Raw genomic sequence first — 25487 nt, forward strand, 5'->3', positions numbered from 1 at the left:
TCCTGTTTGTAAATGAGAAATTTACCTCTGCACTTTGAACTCTTGGCTAGACAGTAAATCTCACACAGCAGAAAAAAGTGGCACTGGACCCTGGGTCAGGCAAACTAATCCTCTCGTTAGGCTGCGCTTGTCTGGTCGTTTTTCTTGTTAGACTACAGACAATCATTTTGGCCAGAGAAAACTTTGGTGTGTTTGGGGGGTTGGAGGGGGGCACTGTAATTGATTCCTTGCTTTCCGTTTTGGCAGAAGAGTGGTCTTGCAGTAATTAAGTTTCATTCTCAGTTTTATTCTACAAAATAAATTTGGGTCTCTGTCTTGCAGGGCAGGGAGCCAAACTGGCCAATCAGTTCACGTGTCACTTTTCAAGTCGCAAAATAGGAAGTGACACCTTTAAATGAGAAATATGTAAGTATAGCTTGCGGGAAAATGACCCCATATAGCATTGATATTCTTACTATAGTTGGTTATTTTAGGTGAAGTTAATATTAGCTACTTTTATTTTATGAAAGCTTGCTTCTTTCAGCCTCTGAGCTCTCATTATTATTGTGCGTTTTTTGGCAGTGAAAGCACCTAGAAGCGAATATTTAAACGGTGCAGTCACTACACGAATTCAAAAAACACCAGATGAAAATGAACACAAATATTTCTTATAATAATAATAGACTGTGAGGCTGGCTTACTCGTTTGTGTTTTTTTTATTATTCGTTTCTGCTTTTAGCAAGGCAGTGTCACGAAATATTAGGTTATATCGAGGGTGTTGAGTTCCCTTCATTTTGCCGCTGTGTTATTTTAAAAATGTGGAAAGAGGAAGCTGATACAAGGTGCAGAACCTGCATATATACATACACATGTATTAAAAAGAGATTTTTATAAAGGTCATATTTGTATGCTATACATAAATGAACATACACAAGATGCCATGTGATCCTCATCTCGCTGATTGCAAATTGGACTGGACGTTTACCCATGAGTATGTGCATCTGTGCATAATGAGATTCACTCACGTCACATTAGCCAATCCGGACGTGCAAATGGTGAGGCTCTCGGGGATCCGGGGGCGGGGCAGCCTCTGTGCATTGCTCCTGCACGTTTCATCTCCTGCCTGATACCAAGAGGCGTCTGGACCCAGTTTTTATGGTCTGCAGTCAATGTGGCCCGGTGCTGGTCAGCCCAAGAGTGAAAATGAACCTCTGGTGACCCTGACAGGCCCCACCCTGTAGTGGCAGTCAGCCGTCTCTGCCCCGGGCATTGGCCTCAGGCTTAGATGGGCGTGTGGCCGAGCTTCATCTAAACCAAACCACGCTCCTCCATGAACCTCCATTGTTGAGAAAGGGAATATAAGTTTTCTTTTTTTCATACAATGTGTAAGGCGCAAAAAAACATTACCACTACAGTAATGCAAAATCATCTGTGTTATTGAAGTTACTGCTGCTACTTCGTCCTCCAGTTCTGGCCAGCCGGCACTTCCCATGAGCTGGGGAATGTGACGAACGTGCAGCAGTGGCCTGGGAAACAGACACGCCACAGAGAGAGGGAGAGCAGTCATTCTGTTTTTTTTCCAACTTTCTTGCTTTCTTTTGTTGTCAGAGTGCAAACCAAAGCCACTCTGAGCAGCGGCAGTTTTCTGGGCTGCCTCCAGCGAGAGCAGCACTTGTGGTTTCTCCTTGCATGAAGTGGAGCTGTTCCACATTCTCGTGGGTGAGCTTAACGAGCATTTGGCCAGGACGGACTGGGGTGGCGGACGGACTGAGGAAGCGGGGGTGGGGGGGTGGGGGGGTCGAAGGGACGCCGGGGTTAAAGATGGGGCACCACTGTGGAGAGGTCGAAGGAGGAGAGATAATTCTAGAGGGAGATGAGGAAAGCATTTCTCTACACAGATCCGTGTGGGGGTTCGTAATGAGCTGCCCAGCAGAGGGCTGGTTATCACAGCCAGTCCAATCGATGTCACCTTCTCACAATCCTTGTGTTTAAGCAATTTTTTCTGACTGAGACATGATAGGGTTACGACAGTGAGACATTTCAAAAAGGATGCAACTATGCATTTTTATCTAAATGAAATTTCATTTTCTGTCGCTACATTGCACAGTCTTCTTTTGTTAACCAACATCCCTGGAAGCTAGATGTTTCTATATCCTTCCATATAAGTGGCACCAGTTGAACTTTTATGCTTTTTTGTGTCCCCAATATAAAAAGACTCTTCTGCCGTGATGTTTTGTATTATGTATTATAGCATAAAGGCTGTCAGATGAACAATCCTTGGGCTTATACATCTCAGCCTTACCAGTTAGTGAGAAAAATGGAGATTGGGGAAGAAAAGGTATGAAAATGAAGCAGGAGTGGATCAAGGTGGCCTTGAGGCCCAAGAACTGTTTATGGTCAGACCCCACGACCCGCCACGGAAAAAACATCCCCCCCCCCCCAAAGCACCAAGGGCCTCGACATCTTGCAGGGGAGCCAAGAATGCAATTTTCCATTCACTTTTTCACCTTAGTTCTAACAATAATCAAAAGGGCAGCCGAAAGAAGAGCAAGTGATCTATCTACCAGCCTCTCTGATCTCAGAGGGCCCTGCTGGGAGGATCTCAGATTCCCTCTGTTATTCAAGCAGGAAGAGTACATCCTCAGTTAAGTGAGTTATTCATAATAAATACTTCTTAGTACTTGGACCAGACTGGCATTTGTGTGCTTGCCAATGTATGGGTAACAATAGAAGAGTCAATTAGCCATATTTTAACTGGGAGGTTATCACTTGGGCACCAGGTACGTTTGTGAGTTCAGCATGAGCGACAAAGCCATCATTGTTCGGGGAAATATTCATTTGCACGGGTCATTGCCTTGGAGACCAACATCAGCTGCCCAGCAAACAATCGCTACCGTGAGTCGTCAAGGCAGCAGCCGTCTGGGTCGTAACCGGCGCCGTTTGCAGCTGCCCGTCCTGTGTCGTTCTGATGGACGTCATGGAGGATGAAAGTAAGAGGGGGCCTTGTTTTCAGAGAGTTATAACCTGGGAGGGGTGGGATCCACAATGTTTGGTGGCAGCAATACATTTGGTACCGTGGGTTTGTTACCCAGTACCCAGTTTGGATCACTGAGGGGACATGCAGGAGCCCTGGCAGTTGGGATGAAACTTTTAATTTGGCCTCTGTTCAAGGATGGTGTGTGATAATTATTGCCGTTAGCATCATATTTATCAACCTCTGACGTCCAGCTGACGTCCAGAATAGAGGTGCCGCTATTGTTGTAGTAGTTGTTGTTGTCGTTACTATCACTGTTGAAGAAATAGTTTTCATTATTTTCTTTTTACTCATGCTCGCGCGTTGGCGGCATAGATGTTAAATTTCCATGCCAATAAAGAACGCCGAATGGAATTGAATTTGAATTGCTGCAGATGCTTTTCAAAAAATAGAAATAAAAAATATGAAAATGAAAACAAAATGTGCAGTGACACGTCGGGGTGCAGCGGGGAAGACAGGTCTAGGTTTGCGTGAGCCGGGCGGCGTGTGAACGGGACGGAGGCATGTTGGCGCCATATGGTCGCTCTGCACACACCACATGCTAATGAGCTGACGCTGCTCGGGCCAGATAAACATTTAACTGGGATTACTGGTATCTGCTCAGCCGTTCCACATGCAGCTGTGATTTCACTTCCTGTGCTCTGCCATGCCAGTGCATGCTTCACCTGTGATTTTCAGGGTGATCTTCTGGTCAGCTGCATGATGTCCCTTCCCTCATTCTTCTTTCAAGAATGAGGGAACCCTCCTTCTTTCTCCACTTCCACCACTCCTTTAGCTTCTCTTTCTTCCGACACTTATTTTCTGCCTATATTTCTTTTCTGTTCTCGCTTCTTTCACAAAGTTTCTACTTCTTCCTCTCATCTTTATTTCTGTGGACTTCCTCTCTCTGTCTGTCTGCCCATATAATCAATCAGTGGATGCTAAACAGCGGCAGATATTCTAGTTACATATTTTGACAGAAATTGGATTTTGACTTTCCCTCATTCGTTCTTGGTAGCCTTTTGCAACTTTCCTGAGGTTGCCTCCCGCCCCCCATGGGCTTCGTGAGGCGAGCTCCGAATCGGCAAGCTTCTTTGTCTGGTGTGAAAGTTTTCTCATTGTCAAGCGCCCTGTGCTGCCACAGACCATGTGGTCGCTCATCAGATCCAGATGCCTTGTGCACGGGCCTTTCGCACAGACACACACACACATATATTCTCACAGACACACACACGCGCTGCGTGTCACAGGTCCAATTTTTCCATCGCATGAGGCAGGCCTCACCAAGGCCTCGGATGACGCCGATCCAAAACCTCGACCATTGCTGAGAACCCGGGTATGTCACGGGACCCGGAATTCCAGAAGTCTCCGTGACGCAGCCAGCCTCATGCCTGGCCCAGGTCAGGCCAGTCCAAAACAAAAACACTCAGCATCGCATCTGACGTCCCGTTGCTCCAGCAGAGGCTACGTGTCTCTGTCTTGAGCCAGTCTGTGAGACCAGCCTGCAAACAGGACGACTGTGTGTGAAGATTAAAACCTGAATGATCAAACAGCACTTTTCCCGACAACATATTAAATACAGGACTGTGATCCCTCTCTGTGTTCCATACTGCACCGGCTCAGTGAGATTGTGCGTCAGTGGAAAGTGTTCAAATTGTTCAGCTGGGAATTAGTTAACCGTACACACTAATTACACGCTGCGCTGCGCGTAAAAAAACCCGAGAGCCTCTCTAAAAACACATTTCGGTGTGGAGGTAAAAATAGATCGAATATATTTAGACTGTATAATTTTTTCCAGGTACTGGTAGCTCCTGTACGTGCGCAGCCTAATTCTGGTCTTTCTCAGGTTTTAGGGGAGGGGAAAGGGCGTGGCGGAGGTGAGAGCGTGGGGGGGGGGGGGGGGGGAGGTGATGTTTCCGCCATACTAAGAGCACAATTGCAAAGGCAGCAGCTCTACTGTAGGGGTGAATTTCATGTGCCTTCCGATTTCAGCTGGAGTACGTGAAGTCTGGGAGTGAAACCTATGAGGACTCCCCAAACCTGAACGCTTTGACCTCAGGCTGGTTTGTTGAAATAGCCACAGAGCACAAGGAGACCAGGAGAACCACACTGAGGTTAGGAACATCCTGTTGCATCATATGCAGCGTGTCCCTCATATGACCCCCCCCCCCCCCCCCCACCCTGGTCTCCATTTGGTGGTCAGACTCTTCCTCATCCTGGGGACGACTGAACCATACAATCAGTTTTCACATAACAAGGTCAGGAATGGGAGCAAACAGCAGAATTCATTATGCGCCCCAGCAACTGCCAATGGAGAGAGCTACTGCAAAAGCAGACAGAGAAACTCTGCTGCATTATTTTCTTTTGCCTTTACTGTATGGTTTCAGTATGTCGCTTCTGGCTATAATTAGAACTGTTCAAGATGCAGTGCGGGGCGAAGAAGAGAGAGGGGCATCAATGAGAGCAGTCAGTACAGCTGGGCATATGAAGGAAAGTGCCTGGCCAAAGGACATTCACTAAAATATCTCTGGGAAGCCAGGGATTCACACTGTGGCTTTGCTGGACAAAGCTCTCCATCTTTAAACAAATTCTGAGGTGGATGTGTTTGTGAATGCTCTCCAACCAAGCCTATAATCTGAATGAGGCCTTCACGCAGACAACATGGGTGATGTTATTACTTACTGATGTCGCTATGAGACAACGTGCCAACAGTCTCATTCATAAATTCATTCATGATGAATTGTTGGTATCATCAGCTTGTAAAATACATGTTGTGCACCTGACTAGCAACGAAACATGGTCTAGACGGTAGGATAAGGTATCATGAAGTACAGCTGGCCAAGTGGCTGTTTTACACTGTCGCCCCCTAGAGTGGGCAAATAAGATTACAGTCTTTTTACATCTGAACCACTAAGTGACGGACAAGGTTTGATGTAGGGATTGTTTCACAATGCCTTCGTCACAAAATGTGTGTTATGTCAGCTGCTCTAAGCCACATACTCCCCCCCCTTCCCTGCTCTACAGCAATGCTGCCCCCTCCCATCCCAGTCCCAGGAACAGAGCTCTCCGAGGACACTGCTGAAAACTCCAAAACAAGTTGGATTGTCTATAATATTAAAGGACGTGTGCATTTGCAGGCTGTCACAGGTAAATGCTGAGAATGAAGCCCATAACAAAGTGTTATGGTATTTCTTTATTTGTTCCTGGACAGTACTCTGTCATATACTGCTGTACACCCTCACGTCTGGATTTAGTACCTGGTGGATTAATACAAATCGCATGGGAATAACCCAGGATGGGGCGCCAATCCAGCGCAGAGCACACACACCATTCATATCTATGGAAAATTTGGCCGCTCCCTTTAAGGGGCACTGTGTGGCTCAGTGGGCTTAGCCTGTGTGCCTGTATTCAGAAGGTTGCTGGTTCAAACCCAGCCTCAGCAAATCTGCAGGTCCTTGAGTATGGCCCTTAACCCCCAACTCCCTGGGTGCCTGCCCTTCGCAGACAGCTCGCTCTATAAAGCGCAAGTTGAGGGAGGCGTAAAGACAATTTCCCCATGGGGATCAATAAAGTATCTATCATTATTGTAACCTTAGCATGGTATCAGACTATGGGGGAACCCAGAGGAAACCCCATGACAACACAGGGTCATGCCTGACCCTCAGGAAGGCTAAAGCACTGTCATACCACCTATCTATAACCCCACCTCAGCAGTGCCTCCTCTGTCCATCCTCTCAGTGTACTCTCTGCCCTGTTGGCTGTGCAGGTCCCAGGCCACTGTCTGCATGACAATTTTTTTTCAGTTAATTAGCACGAAGGTGTAGTGTGTAAAACTTATCTCTGTTGTAGGCGTCTTTATCAGTTCATCTAATACCACCACCCGCTTACATCGCCTCCTAGAAGGTCACTGCATGTCCTGTATTTCATAGGGTTCTACAATGAGCATTTCTGCCTGTCTAGCCCACACATTTCTTCAGGGCAGTTCACAGGCATGCAGCTGGGTATTCCATCAGAGGACTCGCCTTCAGGTTGCCAGTTCCTGTCCTTATCCACCACGCTGCTTGCAGGTTGTGTGCTAGCGTGACTGTGGGATGAGATGAAGATTTTAGCATGTGTATCTGGGGAGGGGCGGCGGGGGGGGGGCAGCGAATGACTGTCGATGGGGCTGCAACCCATCAAGAAAAGCTGGCACTGATCTTCTGCTCCACAGCATTATGGAACAGCCCAACCACCTGACTAACCAAGAGTATTATCGGAAAAATACTTAATGCATGTCTGAGCACTGGAAATAATTCTTGGAATTTTCTTTCTTGTTTTTTTTTTTTTTTTTAATTGTGGTTCAAGTATTACTTTTCCACCAAAACATCCAGCATTGACAAGGTTGGATGGGCTTTGAATGGAAATGTATATTTTTGTTTTCCCTGGCTGATTCCAGTGCCACCAAAAAGCCGTAATTTTTAAAAAATGTTTGAAAGTCTGACTTCCCTCATGAGCTGCTGTGCCGCACTTTCAGTGCAGGTGAAGTCAGGCATGTGCCTGTGTGTGTGCACATGCATTGGGCTGTATGTGTGTGCGTGTGTGCGTGCGCGTGTGTGTGTGGCATGGCCTTACGTGCAGGTTGTCATGGAGGGTATTAGGTTTCGCCTGCGCTCATTCGACGGCTGGGGCCATGTGTATAAACAGAACGAAAATGAGTTTTTCTTGAGTTACACAGAGCTTTCTAGTAAAAAAAATAACAACTGGGCCACCTACACTGAATCTGTTCAGTTTGGGCTCAGTTTCCACCGCGTTGCACGTAAACTCCAGGCACAGGTGGCACTGCTGTCTGTTCCCCTTTATTTTAGGCAACTGCCTGGCATTAAAACGGGCGTGTAAACAAACAGGTTTGCTAGGGCCTTCCCTTCTCATGAGGCCTAGACATTAGGGCAGCCTGGTGTTAGTTATACGCTTGGCAAGTGGCCTTATCCAGAGCCGTTTACAGTATGTGCATGGCCTCTGAATTACCCAGCAATTAATTAATTACCCCAGCTAAAACAGTCGAGGATCTCTTAAGAATTTTGCAAGTGAAATCCCTCTGTGTCGATGCTTGCGTGCGGTCATTTCAGTGACATTGGAGAGGACCCTGGAGACTCAGTCACTTATGGCTCACAGACAAGGACTAGGGGACATATCCATGGCAACAGAAGAGCCCAGCACCGGACAGGAGACGATCTGTCCCGTTAAGTCTGTATGCTGTTTTCCCGAAATGTTATTTTCATGTCAGAGACTGGAACCGTGCCGGTTCTGGCCTTTGATGTCGTGTCCCTCGCTGGCAGCTGGTTAGACCAATGGGGCGTCTGCAAGTGCTTTGTGGGAAAGGATTTCCCCCCGACGCTTTGTCACCATGTAATGAATTTAATTTAAATGCACGCAAACAACATCGGACTTTTGAATTATGGCATTCTTTTTTTATTCATAAGTCAGGCGCGGAGCATGTATTGCGCTTTCGGCAGACTCCAAAGAAAACAGACGAGAACTAAAGCCAGTCACTCTGACACGAATGGCAGCCGTTTGTCTGTGAACCATGATTATGCACGCACACCATTATCATCAACATCCAGGGTCGGCTGAGTGACAGACAAGGACAGTGTTGACATATCTATGAATGCAGGACATATCTATGGCCCCTCTCGGGCTGCTCAATACCTTCTCAAGTATGCTGGGGTGGGGCATTGAATAAGTTGAGCCAGTCCTGGCACTGATTCCTCCCCACTGGGGTCACATCTTCTGCTTGAGACCCACTGCATCCACATGCAATAGGTGCACCTGGTTTTTGGAGGCTGTCAGCAGGTGGTGTTTTGCTTTAATGAGGGCCTCTTCCCTTTTCCTTTTCTGCTGTAACAAGCCTCTTTCTTTACATAGGTTCCCGTGGCAACCTGACCACAGAATTGATAAGATCCATTTGTATTACAGCATCGCCTTGTGCGGTCAAGTGTGCTGAAGCACGGAAGAGCACTATGAAAAGAAAATGACATAATTCCCTCCCTTTCTTACAGGGAGAGAGAGAAGCACCAATTTGCCAAAAATGATACCATTTGCAAATGAAAAGTTGAGTCCATGTCCAAGAATTTTGGTCTTCCAAAAATCACACTCCATTTAGATTTCCTGTGCCTAGCCGTCAACACTGCACGGTAACTCAGAGGGCTTTCTGTGGCAGCGAAGCCAGGCCACGGGTCATGTCCACCCGACCAGTGACCCGAGTCTTGTACTGCATGCGAAGGCCACCGTCTTGGTCCTCCACTAATCCCCTACAGCTGGACCTGGCTGCAAAACAGTTCTTAATAACAGTGATAACAGACCTCACTGTCCCACCAGGACTAAACAGACAGCCAAGGGCTTTAGGTCCAACACGAGAACCGAGAGAATCTCACTCACTTGAGACGTTAGCCGTATCTAATTTTTTCTTGCCATTAAAAAAATAAATAAAAATCCTTCTGCTGTCAGCTGTCCTGTTTATTCCTCCTGGGTTGCTGTCTTTACTTGCATGACATTAAGTTTGAAAAAAAGGGACAGTGTTGCCATGAAGACATCAATTCTGTGATGTACTATTAATTACCATTTCTATAGAGCACTTGTTACAATGTATCATTGTATCATTAAGTGAGGTAACAAGGCGGAGTTTAGCGCAAATTTGTGTAAATTACGTTGGGATGAAGCGTGACAGCGAATGAAGTGTGAATGTGATGCTTGACATTATTCTTGTTCAAAATGGGGGGGGGCAAATATGAGGGACAAAACTCTTTTTCCTAGGCATGCATATTACCTGATATCCTCCTGAGACCCCACCCATTCATTTATGTCCATTGCAGTGGACATTTTGTTTCTGCATATATCTTTCCACTGATGTAAGGAAACATATTTATTCCTGTTGTACACTAAAGAGGACATGCTGTGAAATTAAAAATTATGTCTTATTTCCTCCAAAGACAAAGAAAATCACAATTAACCTAAAACTGAACTTGGGTCTCAGGAGGATATACTTGTCATATTCCAGGAAAGTCTGACAGCACACTAACCGTGGAATATTGTTTGCTTTTGTCCTAAATTACAATGAATACAAACACTTCTGAAGCATTTGTGGCTTTGAGAGCTTACCTCCAGATATTAGCATAACCTCCACAGGAAACATTTATGATTAAAATCAATAATAAGGAAAAAAATAAAGCACTTAAATAAGGCCCAGCTGGAGTGTGAATGGTGCTCTCATCTTCCAGTCGGTCACCCGGTGTGGTCTGAGATGGAATCGGAGACCAAACCTCTGCTGTCGCCTGTGCCGGCTGCCCGGATCTCATTTCCCGCTGCGTCCACACCAGCTATTGTTCTTCTCCTGTTGCCTTTGGACCCCACGGGTTCCAGTTCTGCCACAGAACGCCAGACGGCATTTGTGGTTTTTCAGGTCCGAGGTTGGCAGAGCTTGGCATTAAGAAAACCTTTACACTGGCATGGATGATATGGAAGGAACCACAGAGGGAGTGGAGTGAAGCGAGGCATGGCTTGTGCTTTCAGAAGAGTTTTATAGTGTTTTATTTTTAGAATATTGCAGAGACACATGTGACCTAGTGATATTTTCTTGCAACCGTTTCTAACTGCTTTGAAAAAAGTATCCCAATCACAGGCCTAACTTATCACTCCTGATTATTATGGTAACATTTTGATGAATTATTTAGTAGTCACGACTTAAATTGTATTGCAGGAAGTCAAGCTCAGCATGGCCCAAGACCTATGTGATCTGAAGAAGTTAGGAAAGCACTTGCAAAATGTATTATAGACATTTCCATTTATTTATTTAGCAGATGCTTTTGTGCAAAGTGATGTAAGTGAGAAAGTAGGGTTAGACAGTGTTCCTGGAGCAATTTTGGGTTGAAGACCTCAGGGGTCCAACGGTGAAATCACTCTGCCAGCAAAGGAATGCAAGTCATCTCCCTTCTTATCATGGTCACAGTGTCCTAAACACACACTGCCGCACAGTTCCCCTTTTCAGGGTGACAGAGCAGGGGGGTTGAATGGCTGCAAGAAATGGAGGGGAGGGACTTAACAATGTGCGCAGGCAACCAAATTGCCCAAAAGTGGTACATGGGTCCACCTTCTTGTGGGCCCATCACCTGTAAGGGGGCCATGGGGGTCTGGTGCTGTGTGAATTGGGCAGCAATCCAAAGCAGGAAGGCCTTGTTAGACCAATCCTCAGCTACTGAAACTGGTTTTAGGAACATGGAACTTAACCTCTGATGGTAAAGAAGCTTGAGCAGGCCGTACAGCAATACCATCTAGATATAGTCTGACTCACTTCAACGCACAGTTCAGGCTCTGGAACCAAACTCTTGAAGAGGGGTTGGACTCTATTTCATTCTGGAGTTGTCCTGGGTCAGAGGTACCAGGCAGGTATGGATGTTGCCCTCCAGTCCAGCAGCAGGATGTTGCAGTTCCCTAAATGAACATATCAGATTTCAATGTGAACGGTTCACTATACTGAACTGACCCGCATGCACACAAAACAACAAAGACGCAATGACGCACATGCGCAAAAACAAAGACGTCACTTTATTGACTCGAAAACTGCCTGGTTACGATATGAGCCTTCCAGTTTTGCCTGAACAGATGAATGACGTAAAAATCGCATGATTTCCGATTTCGCTGTTCAGACTGAGGTCGCATTGCAAAAAATCAGACCTATATCTGATTTATGACCACATACTGAAGTGGCCCAAATCGGAATTGAAAAAATGGGATTCCATGTGACTTGTTCACATTGTCATGAAGAAATGCTATCTGAGTCACATATGAGCAAAAAATCCTATTTGGGCCACATTTGTCCTGCAGGGACTTCAACACTAATGTGGGTAGCTAGTGAAAATTTGTGCTAGTACTAGTGAAAATTTGTCCCTAATAAACAGCATGTTCAAGCATAATGGGTGTTCATAAGTGAGCTGGCAGCAGGTCAAACTTGCTCCTGGATGGTGTTGGACTCTGCCAGGGCTGCCCTGAGTTGGTGCAGGAAGTACATACTCTGCTGGGCCTTTTTGACTATTATGTCTATGTTGGCCACCCCCTTAAGGTCCTGGGAAATTGTGGATCCCAGAAACCTGAAAGTTTCCACAGTCGACACCGTGCTTTTGCATAGGGTAAGTGAGGCAGTGCTGGGGGACACCTCCTGAAGCCTAACTGTCTGTCAGAAAGTTAGTTATCCGATGACAGATGGGAGCTGGCACAGTGACGTTAAACGCTGAGCTAAAGTCCACAAACAGGACCCTAGCATATGTCCATGGGGAGTCAAGATGTTGCAGGATGTAGCGTTGTCCCAAGTTGACTGCATTGTCAGCTGACCTGTTTGCCCAGTAAGCAAACTGGAAGGAGTCTAGCAGGGGGCCTGTGATATCAAGTAGGTCAACACCAGTCTCTCAAGGGATTTTATGACCACAGACGTCAGGGCCAGAGGCTTGGGGACTGGGATGATGAGGAGCACTTGAAGCAGGTGGGGACTTTGCACAGCTCCAAGGATCTGTTGAAGATCTGTGTGAAGATGGGGGCCAGCTGGTCAGTGCAGACTTTGAGGCAGGAGGGCGACACGCCACCTGGACCTAGTGCCTTTCTGGTCTTCTGTCTCCTGCTAGTTGTGTGATGTGGTTGGGGAGTGGTGTGAAAAGTGGGCTTGTCGAACCTGCAGTAATACACATTCAGGTCCAGTTGATGAATCTATGCAGTGTTGGGGGATGGTCTTCTGTAGTTGTGTTGTCTTGCAGGCCTCTCCAACGCAGGGTCGTTAGCTGAAAACCTGTTTTCTAGTTTTATCGTGTAGCACCTCTTTGCTACTCTGATCTCCTTTGTCAGTGTGTTTCTGGCCTAGTTGTACAGCATTCTGTCCCCACTTCGGTAGGCCTCCTCCTTTTCCAGACAAAGCTGCCTGAGTTTGGCTGTAAACCAGGGTTTATTGTTGTATGAGCGGAAAGTTTTAGTTGGCACACAAACGTCCTCAAAAAAACTGTAAGATGTAAGATGTCGCTGTGTCACAGATCGTGCAGGTCGGTAGCTGCAGCCTCAAAAAACACTCCAATCAATGCAATCAAAGCAAGCTTTGTAGTTCCAGCTTAGCCTCTCTGGTTCATCTCCTCACTGTATTGATCACCAGTTCTGCATGTAAGTAGTGAGAAGATGTATCATACATTGGTCAGAGAGTCCCAAAGCAGCGCGGGGGACAGCGTGGTCAAAGTCCTTTAATGTGGTGTAGCAGTGGTCCAGTGTGCTTTTGTCCCTGGTAGGACACTTCACTGAAACTGACCTGTGACAAAGTCCCCTCTCACATTTTAATTGCACATCAGGGACGATTTTATTCAGGGGGCAACTTTATTATTAGCCAATAATGTATTTTTAATTGGTGGTTGACAGGGGAGAGGACACTCTGGGGCCCAGTGAGCTTTCAACTGGGGCCAGTACCACTGTGGCCTCGCCCCCATATATGTACTTGTTGCCCATGAAGTTTTCATTCAGGTATCGGGTCCACAGTAATAATTAGGCATTCACTAAATATTAGGAAAATGATAATAGTAACATAACTGTCCCTGTTAGAGGTTAGCTCACAGGGAGGTGGGATAATGCTCCTCCTCCAGTTTCTCTGCTCCTCACTCCCATCGCATCACCCCTTCACCATCCCCCAAAAGTTGCCGTCTCAGGCATGGTGTGTTCTTCTTCATTTTAAGACTGGCCTATGTTTAATAACGTTTCCCTCCTCCTTTTTTGCTCATTTCCATGGCTATGGCTTTTGTTGTTCCATAACAAAACGAATTTATGAGGCCCATGCGAAAGTCCAGCTGCCTAAACAAGGGACATTCCATGATGTCATGGCCAGGTAGGTCCAAGCGAGGGGACGGCCGCCGGCAGTAACCGTCCACTGTTTGGCCTTCTACTTTTTCGTTCTTTCTTGTAATTTTTGTTGAATGGCATTTTTGAATAATTCCTGGCAATTCAGTTGATATTAAGGGCTGGTGTAGGTAGATTTTGGTACCTTTTCCATTCAACACCATGAAGGACAACCCTGGAGACCTCAAAGAGGACTCAAGGGTGAATGTCTGTGAACTCAGTGTTTCCCAGTCTTGTAACTGCATCCAAGCTATTGCGATCATTTCCGGGAAAGCAGGAGCAGGTACACGGATTATTAGAAAACGGGGTTTGTTACGGGGAATCCAGGGAAGCACAGGGCAGTGACGAACTAAAATTAATGATGGATCTGGGGTTAAAGACTCAGATGTGGACTTAAATACACAGGATTAAACATGCAAAAAAAGGAAACAGCTGGTTACAATCAGGGTTTCACATGAGGTAAATGAGGGGGCTTGGCACATAGGAGGATCGGACGAGGCGGGCATGACAGAACCCCCCCCCCTCCCCAAAGACGTGCACTCCAGGCATGCCTCAGGGGAGGCGATGGACGAGACGAGACCGGGGACACGGGACCTGGAAAACAAGACCAAGAACATCACCGGAGTACAGGGAACGGAACAGAAACACAAAACACACACAAGGGCAAAAGCCAAGACAACACCTGACACAAGACGGCAAACACTGATAGTCAGACCAGGAAGGGAGACACAAGAGAAACACCAAAGGGAGGAAAAAAAGGACTGGGAGTGAACGGAGGAACCACAGGGGGACGAGGAGCTGAGACAGGAGGGACAGAGGGACGAGGAGCAAACATGGGAGGCACAGAGGAACAAGGAGCAACCATGGGAGGCCAGACTGGAAAGGTTGGGGGACAATGGGGAGCCCGAGGGAACCACAGTGGGCGACGGGCGGCAGCCGGAAGGGCAGGAGCAGGAGGGGACCACGAAGGGGGCAAGGAGACAGGCCGACGGTCAGGTGAAGGAGTCGAGGAGGAAGTCGGAGGGGGCACCAGGGGAGGTGAGGAGGAAATCGGAGTGGAGTCAAAACGCAGGCGAGGAGGGAGGTGGAGCCGCGGCGGGCGACAGCGCAGCCAAAGCCGGCAAAGGCGCAGCCGACCGACGAGCCAGAGGAGGGGGATCTGCAGGCGACCAACGAGGCGTCAGAGGGGGACCTGCAGGCGACCGTCGAGCAGGAGCTAATGGACCCGCAGGCACCCCCTGAGCCCCAGCCAAGGCGAGCCAGGGGGCAGGGTGGGCGGGACCCGAACCCTGCATTGGTGTCCCCTCCTCTTTCGGGACACCGACAGGCAGGGACCTGGCCGGGATCGACCGCGCTGGGGCGAAGGTGGAGAGGTCAGTCCCCTAGAGGGGGTCCAGTGGGGCTATCAGGGAGATGCCCGAGGGGTCCCATTCTAGGTCCTCTTCTCCCTCCATCAAAGGAGGCGGAGCCGTGACCTCGGGTGGAGCTGGAGTAGGGGCAGGAGCTTCAGGCGAAGGTGGAGCGGAGGCGGAGCCGGGACCTCAGGTGCAGGCTGAGCCGGGGCCGGAGCGTCAGGCACGGGCGGGGCTGCAGCAGGAGCCTCAGGCTCTGGCCCCCCTATTAGCCAGGTGTGCCACCTGGAAGCGGTACGCTGCTAGAGGAGGCAGCTCTGTCTTCTGTCGGCGGTGCGGGTTTTGAGTGCTTGCCGAAGCGAAGCAGCGGTGATATCCCGGGTGAGCCCTGCCGGATCCCGGATTGGGAGGGGTTCCGCCCGATATTCAGCAGGCAGCGTCCGGGAAAGTAGGAGCAGGTAGACGGATTATCGATAAATGGGGCTTATTACGGGGAAACCAGGGAAGCACAGGGCAGTGACGAACTAACATTAATGACGGATCTGGGGTTACAGACTCAGACTTGGACTTAAATACACAGGATTAAACAACCAAAACCGGAAACAGCTGGTTACAATTGGGGTTTCACATGAGGTAAATGAGGGGGCGTGGCACACAGGAGGATCAGACGAGCTGGGCGTGACACAAGCAAGCATGGGAAGGGCCTGAGTGGATCTAAGTGCCCCCCTCAGGGGAGCTGGAGGGCTGAGATGTACAGTATGAGGACAGTGGATCTCTGCCTGACAAGTCTTGGTGTGGTATGGCACATTCACTGGCATTTATGCCATGAAAAAAAAAAAACAGAAAGCAGGGCACACTATATATAGCATCAGGCATTTCTGAAGTAAGGGAATTGAAGCACAGGCTTGTTTTGAATTGCCGGCAGTGAGTAACATGACTTAATTGTCTTGTGAAAATCTGTGAATTTTCCAATAATGTGAGATGACTATCAGGTGCAGGAAGATGAAGGTGGAGACTGACCGTAACACCAGGAGCTCATGAGGAAACGGGGGCGAGGCTTCAGGCTGGCTCTGGACCTACCATTCGCTGGTTCCTGTTCGATTTACTGCCCAAACTCATTGTCTCGACCGGTGATGCCAATCCTGAGAAACATGACCTCATCTCCGAGTGAGAGAGCATTCCGAAGATTGGGTGTCAAAAAAAGGAAATTCTTACACGAGGCACAAAGCAGTTAGGCAGTTTCTGCTTTCCAGTACCTTCTGTGCCCAGTACCGCCCTGTCATCACCCCCAGGACTAGAAAGGCAGGAGGTGGATGGAGAGCAGGACTTCCAAACAGTTTGATCAGTTGATATACCTTCCTGGTTGGTCTGTGGTTATTTCCTGATTGTATCCTGATTCTCCAAACTGACATGGCAGGGCTCAACTTTGCCAGGCTGACACACAGCATCAGTGGTTATTTAGATGTCTACCAGTTATCCAATGACCTGACACAAAGATTGGACTCCTTTGGTACTATGGGATCTAAACCTAGCTGCGGCAGATAGATGGGCACTTCCAGAGGGCGTGACCGGACCACGCATTGGCATGGGGGGGTCACCAGCTGGGATCCTGAGGTGTTTCCTCATGTGGTGGGCATGGTAATATGCTGTACCAGTGCATGTTCCCCAACCCGAACCATTGGTCAGACGAAACTCACTGTCTACCCTGGAATCACCTTTCCATGAAGTCAGGGGGTTCATTCTGGACACTTGCAGTGGTGTTATTTATTTTCTGTGGAAAAGCTAATGACAGATAGTCAGCTAATTACACAAAACCCATTTCTCTCTCATTTACAACTGTGTTCTGTCTGTGGAAACATTTACCTGTAAAGAAATTGAAAGAGAGAAAGGAATGCAACTTCTTTTGTGTCCACCCACACACATTGTCAGTTGGACTAGGGATGGGAGATAGAGACTTGGCTCTGGATCTGATGCTGCCCCAGAACCAGTCCAGAATCCCGGATCAAAGTTTGATACATAATATGCAACATGCCAAGTAGGGGTGGGCGATATGCCTTAAAATTATTATCATGGTATTTTTCACTTTTTGTACGGTGACAGTATTATATTACAGTATTACTTTTTACCAAGTTTTGGGAGGAGTAGCATGTCCTGGCCTTTTATACAGCTAAACTTTAAAGATATATTTTATACATACACTGTAATCGCTATTACAGTTGGGTATGGGTGGTCTTACTTTGAAAAGATATAAAAAGTGAGATAAGTAATGTTTTCTCATATTCATTTCATAACGCAAAGTGAATGATAAGCCGTTTCAGCCGAAGATAAAACGCAGGGTTACTGTACCAACTATGGTCAGCTGGCTGGAGCGAGATTTTCAGTTTAAGACGGCACACACATGCATGCGCATTTACATGTATGTAACAGTTTTATTACCATGCACTGTAAATAGTCTGTAGGATTTGCAAATTTCCCCAATGCTTTTGATGTCACAAATGTTAGGTTTATAATGGTATTATGCAGATTTGCTGTAAGATTTCCTGCGTGACCACTGCGCAGTCCTGCCTTCTACCACGCACCTTGCATGAAATCAGCAACGCATACATATGCTGATTTAGCGAATATGTGTTTTACTTTTTAATTTGCTACTTATCATATATATATAACCCGGTTATTATTGTTTAATGTGTATAATTAAACAAAATCTGTTTAAAAAATTTTTTTCAATTGTTAATGTGATATCAGGATGTGGCATCAGAGTATTATTCACACAATGCAGATTACATATACTATATATTAGAACAACTATTCAGATTACAACTGAAACTTGGAAAAAAATGCTTTATTTTTATTAATAGGCTGTAGTATATTTGGGCTGTTGACTTCTTGCGGTCTTAACGGTATTATTCAAATCCATATCGTAGCGCACAATCACACCGGTAATAGCTATAATACTATCTTACCGCCCGCCCCTAATGTCAAGATTTCCCGTAGGGGCCTAATCCCAAACACACAACCAAAGGTAACCCCAATGGTAACCATGGAACACACATCACATTTTTAACCAGATAGTATTTATAGCATTCCCTGGAGCATTTGGGAGTTGAGGGCCTTGCTCAAGGACCCAACGGTGAAGTCAATCCCCCAAGCCTGGAATTCAAACTGGCAACCTTCCGGTCATAGGCACAGCACCCTAACACATATCATGCTCACAGTGGCTTCCTGTTTCACTGCGTGTCATGCAGCTGAATGGAAAACTGGGCCGGCCATTACTCTTGCTAAGTCTAAATGAAATATCTCATAAAGGTTTACGGACAGTAAGCCAGCTGTGCTGCTCAAGCAGAATTCCACTATTCATAATGCAGGTCTCCCTAGGGCTGATTACAGAACTGCCTCCTGAATGTGACAGAGGTTGTGTGTAAGAGTGAAACTGGGTGATATAGAAGAAAGACCAGGATTTGGTGTCAGCCGGGGGAACAACTGGGATTACAAGACTAGCTATGAATTCTCTACAAGTTCTCCAAGTCCACTGTCCTTTGGCTCCCCCGTGGGAGCGAGGCTATATTTGTGGTTGCACCACCCAACCATGTGCTAGCCTGACGCAGCTCGAAATCTGGTCCCGTGGGCCAGCTCAGGCAAGCTGCGTGTTAAATGCCAGAACGTCCCAGGCCTGTCGGAATGTTACTCACACCAAATATTTCAATCGCCATCGCATCACAGAGGCAGTCCTCAGTGAACATTCCAGGACCGGAATGTGGCTGGATTCTAATAAAGAATGTCGAGGTCTCATACAAGAGAGCTGGTCCGGCTTAATGCTTAAGTAACCCGGGTCACAGTCTACACAGTCTTGGCATTGAGCAAAATGGTAATACACTCCAACAACAAGGTGCAGCCAGGAACAGTGATCCAGACACACGTGCAGCAGGGTGGTGTTAAAAATGCTAAGATTACACACTGTACAGAGGGGTGGTGCCAAAGCGGATGGTGGACGGGGGTAAATGGGGTGGAGGCAGGGGGTGGGGTAGGTATGATAACATGCGTAGCTATGCAAACTGCCTACATTAGTCACCCCCCCCCACTCACCGCCTTTTATCAACAGGAAAAGGCTGGGGCTGCAAACCATTTATTAATCCACATCTATTTGAGTCAAATATGAAATTACTTTTAAGAAACACATGGAAAACACAAGAGGAACATCTGTTTTTTTTTCTTCTTCCCAGCAGAAGCCAGTGATTTCTAGACATGGGGTAGAGTGTGACAATGCTCAGCAATATAGGAAATATTTTGTTGTTGTTTTTTTTTATTCTTTCAAGATGCTGTTTTTAATAATTCTGGAAGGAAGAGATTTTACTCCATTGAATCACCCTGCTTGTCAAAAACATGATTCATGCTGTCCATACACAGACACAGGACAGCTTCAAGCCTTACGGAAAGATCTGCCCCTCAGATTCCCACACAGACAGTACAAAATTGGTTTATGATCAACAATGGTACCAGAAAGGAAGATAATTTTTTTTAAATAATATAATTAGCAAAGAAATACTAGTCTGCATTTAAACTGTACTATTTTTTGCAATGAAGGCCAGATTCAAGCAGGGATGAGATAAGTCTTCATCAGTAAGTAGGATGTGGTTTGTCCAGAACCCAGAAATGCAAGGAAATTCACTGCATCTTCTGTGATTTTCCACAGAGTGGAGCATTGTCTCAGGACAGCTATGGGATCTAAGTGAGAAGGCAGGAATGTCAGTGGATCAGGAATTTGCTTACATTTTTTTAAGGAAAAATGAACCATGTATGAAATACATATAAAGGTGTAAGTTTTCACTGAAACATTACTTCTGTGACAGCCATGTTCTCAGGATCTATGGAGAAATACACATTGTTTTTATTTTTCAGAAATAAATATGCTTTCAAAAGTATCAATTGAATGCATCAACAGTTTGAGAAAATCACATTTCGGAAAGCTTCTGTTAACCCAACCATCCAGGGCTAGGGCACTATATTCTACTATCTTGAATGTTCAGCTGGCAGGACAGAGCATTTCGTTTTGGTCTTGCATTGGTGGAGACGAAAGACGACACAGCAGGCTGAAATCCTCTGGGAGGCTCCTGGGCTCACAATCTAGGCTACTGGTCCCAAACATACCCATGTAAATGAGGTATATTAGAGGGCGTGAGTCCATAGTATTTACCTTCAAGCGAGATGCTGAACCCGAACTGCCCCAGTGATGAATACCCAGCTGAATGAATGGGTAAAGCAGTCTTGCATAAAGCTAAATGGAGAATAGGGGACAATGTGCTCATCATACTTAGCTGTAGTTGACAGACCCTGTTGCTACACTCAAACACACCAGGAAAACCAAACTAGGCCCCCTCTCACCTGGATTCCAAACATGCCCATAGACTACGGTTGATATACTATAGGAGTCACTCTGAAGCAGGTCCTTTGTGAGATATTGAACCTATTCTTTCTAAGCCTTGGATTTTCTGGGCGACCATTACGACCCTGGGTTTTGACTGTGAAATTTTTGATTTCAGTTATGTGCCCAGATTAAGCTCCAGTAAACCTTCTATATTTCTGCACTTGGACCTCAAACCATGTTTGTTACAGAGCTGGATAAGGACACGCACACGGGCCAAGGAGCAATGAAGATTCAAACCAATAGAGTAGATGGGGACCACTGTATTGTTTAACTCACTTCCTCTTCTTGGTTGTTGCTGTGGGGTTAACCCAGTCAGTAAATGACAGAGCACAGTAAATTTCCCACCATAGGTTTCCCAGGGATGTCCCTGCTCTTACAGTCTTCTCCATGTCCAGTGAAAATGAAGAACTGTGTGCATGTTACAGAACTATGTGGGTAAAAGCATCACTGTAAAGCTTTCTTCAGTTTTCTGACACTTCAGTTCATCACTGCTGCTGAAATCCAGATATTTGTGATTAATGAAGTTTTAAGGACATCACAACAACTGGCTTTCCACAACATACAGTCGATGCAAACATCTGCGTGACTGACCTGTGGGCGGAGAAGGACTTCACTGCTGTCTCCAGAAATTTCTCTGCCGCCCTGGGAGGTCTGTGAGAAGACACATCAGTGCGAGGAGTCTGATGGGTCAGGTGTGTGGGGGGATGGTGAGATCATAATTCAGTAAGCACGACACTAAAGCCTAGGTTTTATTGCACAGCCTGTCAGAACACATCGAGAAAAGTTATTCTTTCTTTTTCATTTTGTAAAAACGTTTTTGCTGCCAGTCCACCCTGATGCTGTGCCAGTGCTCTTTCCATGTACTCATGTGACGTGTGTGCCACACAGGCTGGATTGTTTCTTTGGGGTTTCTCTTTTTTTCTTTTGCCTTCATTTATCTGTCGACAGGGTGCTCCAGTAGGCTGGAGATCGGCGGGCTGATTTGAGGATATCTACAGCCAGCCAGTTGCATGTTTTACCTCCCTTTCACCTCGCCTGAGTCGAGTTATAACCTTGAATAAACTAACACAGAAAAGGTTCAGGAAGTATCACTTTTCTAACTGGAAATATACAGAATTCCTCAGCAAAACCATGCAAAAAACCCATCTCCGAATTCGATCTGATTTTCAAACCAGATTTTAAGTGATGGGGTGATTCATGTTTTCCGAGAGTGGTGGTCGGAGGTGGGGGTGGACATTCAGATTGGTATCTTTCGCATCTGAGAGAGATGCATGAATAAAACAGGGGTGGTCCTGTCGTATTTCTTTCCTCATTGTAAAAAAAAAATCATATGTAAGTAAATACTGGATGGCTGCCTTGATGAAACCACCTGAGTGACACAGTGACCATCCAAAAAAATATTTCATTGATGGGGGGCCAACAGAAGAAACAGACCAAAGGCTGGACAGAGCCAAAATCAGACCGCTGGGAATGTTAGACGTCCGAGCAACAGAGTTACATCCTGTCTACTTTAGGGCATGCTGATGAGGACAGGAAAGAGGAGATGGGGAGACAAGAGGACAGCACAGGGGAGATGGGGGACAGAAGAGAGGAGGGATGGGAGAAAAAGAGGATGGGAAATGGGGGGTCAAGATGACAGACGAGAAGAGTTGGGACAGGAGAACAGGAGAGAGGAGATGGGAGGATAGGAGAGAGGAGATGGGAGGATAGGAGAGAGGAGATGGCTGATGAGGACGGGAGAGTGGAGACCAGGGGACAAAAGGACAGGAGCAAGGACATGGGAGACAAGAGGACAGAGGAGTGGAGATGGGACAAGAGAATAGGAGAGAGGAGGTAGGGACAGGTGGATAGAAGAGGACATGGTGGACAAGAGGACAGGAAAGAAGACATGGGGGAAAAGAGGACAGGAGAGAGGAGATGGGAGGACAGGAGAGAGGAGATGGCTGATGAGGACGGGAGAGTGGAGATCGGGGGACAAAAGGACAGGAGTAAGGAGATGGGAGACAAGAGGACATGAGAGAGGAGATGGAGGACAAGAGGACAGTGGAGTGGAGATGGGACAAGAGAATAGGAGAGAGGAGGTAGGGACAGGTGGATAGAAGAGGACATGGTGGACAAGAGGACAGGAAAGAAGACATGGGGGAAAAGAGGACAGGAGAGAGGAGATGGGAGGGCAGGAGAGAGGAGATGGGAGGATAGGAGAGAGGAGATGGCTGATGAGGATGGGAGAGTGGAGACCAGGGGACAAACGGAGAGGAGCAAGGACATGGGAAACAAGAGGACAGAGGAGTGGAGATGGGAGGATAGGAGAGAGGAGATGGCTGATGAGGACGGGAGAGTGGAGATCAGGGGACAAAAGGACAGGAGTAAGGAGATGGGAGACAAGAGGACATGAGAGAGGAGATGGAGGACAAGAGGACAGTGGAGTGGAGATGGGACAAGAGAATAGGAGAGAGGAGGTAGGGACAGGTGGATAGAAGAGGACATGGTGGACAAGAGGACAGGAAAGAAGACATGGGGGAAAAGAGGACAGGAGAGAGGAGATGGGAGGACAGGAGAGAGGAGATGGCTGATGAGGACGGGAGAGTGGAGATCGGGGGACAAAAGGACAGGAGTAAGGAGATGGGAGACAAGAGGACATGAGAGAGGAGTTGGAGGACAAGAGGACAGTGGAGTGGAGATGAGGTAATAAGAAAAAAGCTGAGTGGAGATGGAGGAACAAGAGCACAGAAGAGGGGAGATGGGGGACAAGAGGACAGGAGAAGGGAAATGGGAGGACAGAAGATGGGGACAAGAACACAGGAGGACGGGAGATAGGGGACAGAAGGGGGCCAGAAGAAGGCTTTTGTCCACATTAGATAAATTTGACAAAAACTTGTGAAGAATGAAGATAGTGGGGGGTGTGGGGGCAAAGGTGGAGGGGCCAGAAGGAATTTATGTGGCTTAACGTATTTATTAATTTACCTTGGATGAATGTTGTACAGAAGAGGCACTTCAATTTCGTTGTTTTATGACAATGACAATAAAGTTATCTATCTAATCTAGAGCCTGGGGTTTCGGAGGTAAGATTCGACAGACAGGACCAGGGATGCACTTGACCTGGAGGGGGAAAATAGGCGGTTAGCCAAGGTTGGGGACTCCGTCAACAAGCCACTAGTCCCCTCTCCCTGGGGAGCATGTTGTCATGCCATTGGGCAGACAACTGTATCAACAGACACCGAGGGAATGGGGGGAGAGAGTGGATGCAGCCTGTTTCATCCAGAACCAGCAGACCAGCTGGGAGGCTTGCTGTGTACAAGCCACACAGGAGTCACTGAATGACTGGGGCCTTTGTGTGGTTACATATGACTGGTTATAGGAAGTTGACTAACTGTCGTATCCCAATATACAGGGAAAAATAGGTTTATTTGTTGGTTGCATTTTGACACTGGTGCCAAGCCCATTTTTCTGCCCAAAGGTACCACTGGCTTCCCAATAAACCCTGTATGTCATCATGAGGAAGACTCAGGCCCGGGACAATAAACAGAACCAAGGAAACACGGAAATGTGCCACCAAGCCTCCGTTTTCTTTGTCCGGATTCCCCTTATAGGAACTGTGCTGGAATTCTAATAAAAAAGGCCTATGCTGTGTTGCTGCGTGAGAGAGAACGCACCCACAGAATAGCTCATTCCGTAAGTGACCATGCAGCTTCATGTGAAACAAAGCAGAACATGCAAATTTACGCTAAGTGCCTGGAAAGTTGAACAGGTGGAACAAATTAATATGGATAACCAGTTACCTGCCTCTCCCTCCTGAGATGCATGACAACCCCCCCCCCACCCTATGTTGATGTCATCACTAATTTTGTGTCTATTCGTAATGTTTTCCCTGGATTGTATGCTAGGCTCTTTGAGGGAACTGTTTTGAGGAAAAAAAGCATCACGTTGAGTCGCACTGTCAAACCTCACACGCATCTCATTCAATAAGACTATTTAATATTTAGGGTTTTGTGTCTCTGCTGTAATGGTTGAAGTGTTGGCAGGGTGTGTCTCCTATTTCGGGGGTAAGAATTACATTCCCGGTCTGCTGAATGATCCCTGCTAAATATTTCAGAATCACTAACGATGGCAGTTATTCCATTAGGGACTGAAAAAAAGGCCCCATGTCTATGGAAATTTCTGCGGTTGCATAGGCTACCAATTGTAGGTTAATGACAAAATTAGAGAATCTGGAGCCTATTTATAATCCATTGTTGCTGCATTAAAGTGACACTTGCCTTTGAAGTGATGTAGACCAGCGGCCAAAATTTTATTTTAAGCATTTGCCAAGACATTGTTTCGATATAACTAGTGACTGCCGTGTCAGTCTTCGTTTTTCGTCCTCCCCACCCCCCTGTTTTTTTTTTGTCTCAAAATATCATCTGCCCAAGATGAGGACCCTGCCAGTTTCAAAACTCAGGCCAGAAAAAACACTTTGTAATGTTTTATAAAAGCCTTACAAGTGCTTCCTAGAAAAGCAAAAATGAAGGATCCGTGCGAGAATACAGGTCGTTTGCTTGGCTGCAAGTCAGTCGGAGAAAATGGCATCATGTTTGAAGGCACATGCATGGAACAATGGGGCTCGTTGTTTTTTCCCAGAATGCAATGGGAGCTGTGACAACAAGTGATTGTCCAATCACCCCCATTGCTCTGCGCCCAGGGCTGGCAGGCCGTTCCCGGATCAATGATGACCTCACGCAGACACATGCCAACAGTGGGTTCAACCTGTTTTCATTTTAACGTTACATGACCATTAACTGCAGCAAAAATAGAAACAACAAAGTGAATTGCATGTGAAGCTAATGTAATACTC

The 25487-nt window shown here is 46.8% G+C and overlaps 1 protein-coding gene across 17 annotated transcripts in view; it reads left to right on the plus strand.

The window, feature by feature from the left end:
• LOC111848429 (galanin receptor 2a) overlaps positions 1-25487 on the plus strand; it is a 117696-nt gene that overhangs the window by 72404 nt on the left and 19805 nt on the right. For 7 of the 17 annotated variants that reach the window (XM_072703496.1, XM_072703492.1, XM_072703488.1 and 4 more), the window contains 2 exons: positions 4985-5106; positions 6017-6139. The exons of 6 other annotated variants lie outside the window; for them this stretch is intronic. The gene's annotated coding sequence lies outside the window, so the exon portion shown is untranslated. The remainder of the gene's footprint in view (positions 1-4984; positions 5107-6016; positions 6140-25487) is intronic. 4 more of the 17 variants (XM_072703498.1, XM_072703499.1, XM_072703491.1 and 1 more) reach the window with 1 other exon arrangement.

Source organism: Paramormyrops kingsleyae, chromosome 20 (assembly GCF_048594095.1).
Source record: "Paramormyrops kingsleyae isolate MSU_618 chromosome 20, PKINGS_0.4, whole genome shotgun sequence".
NCBI lineage: Eukaryota > Metazoa > Chordata > Actinopteri > Osteoglossiformes > Mormyridae > Paramormyrops > Paramormyrops kingsleyae.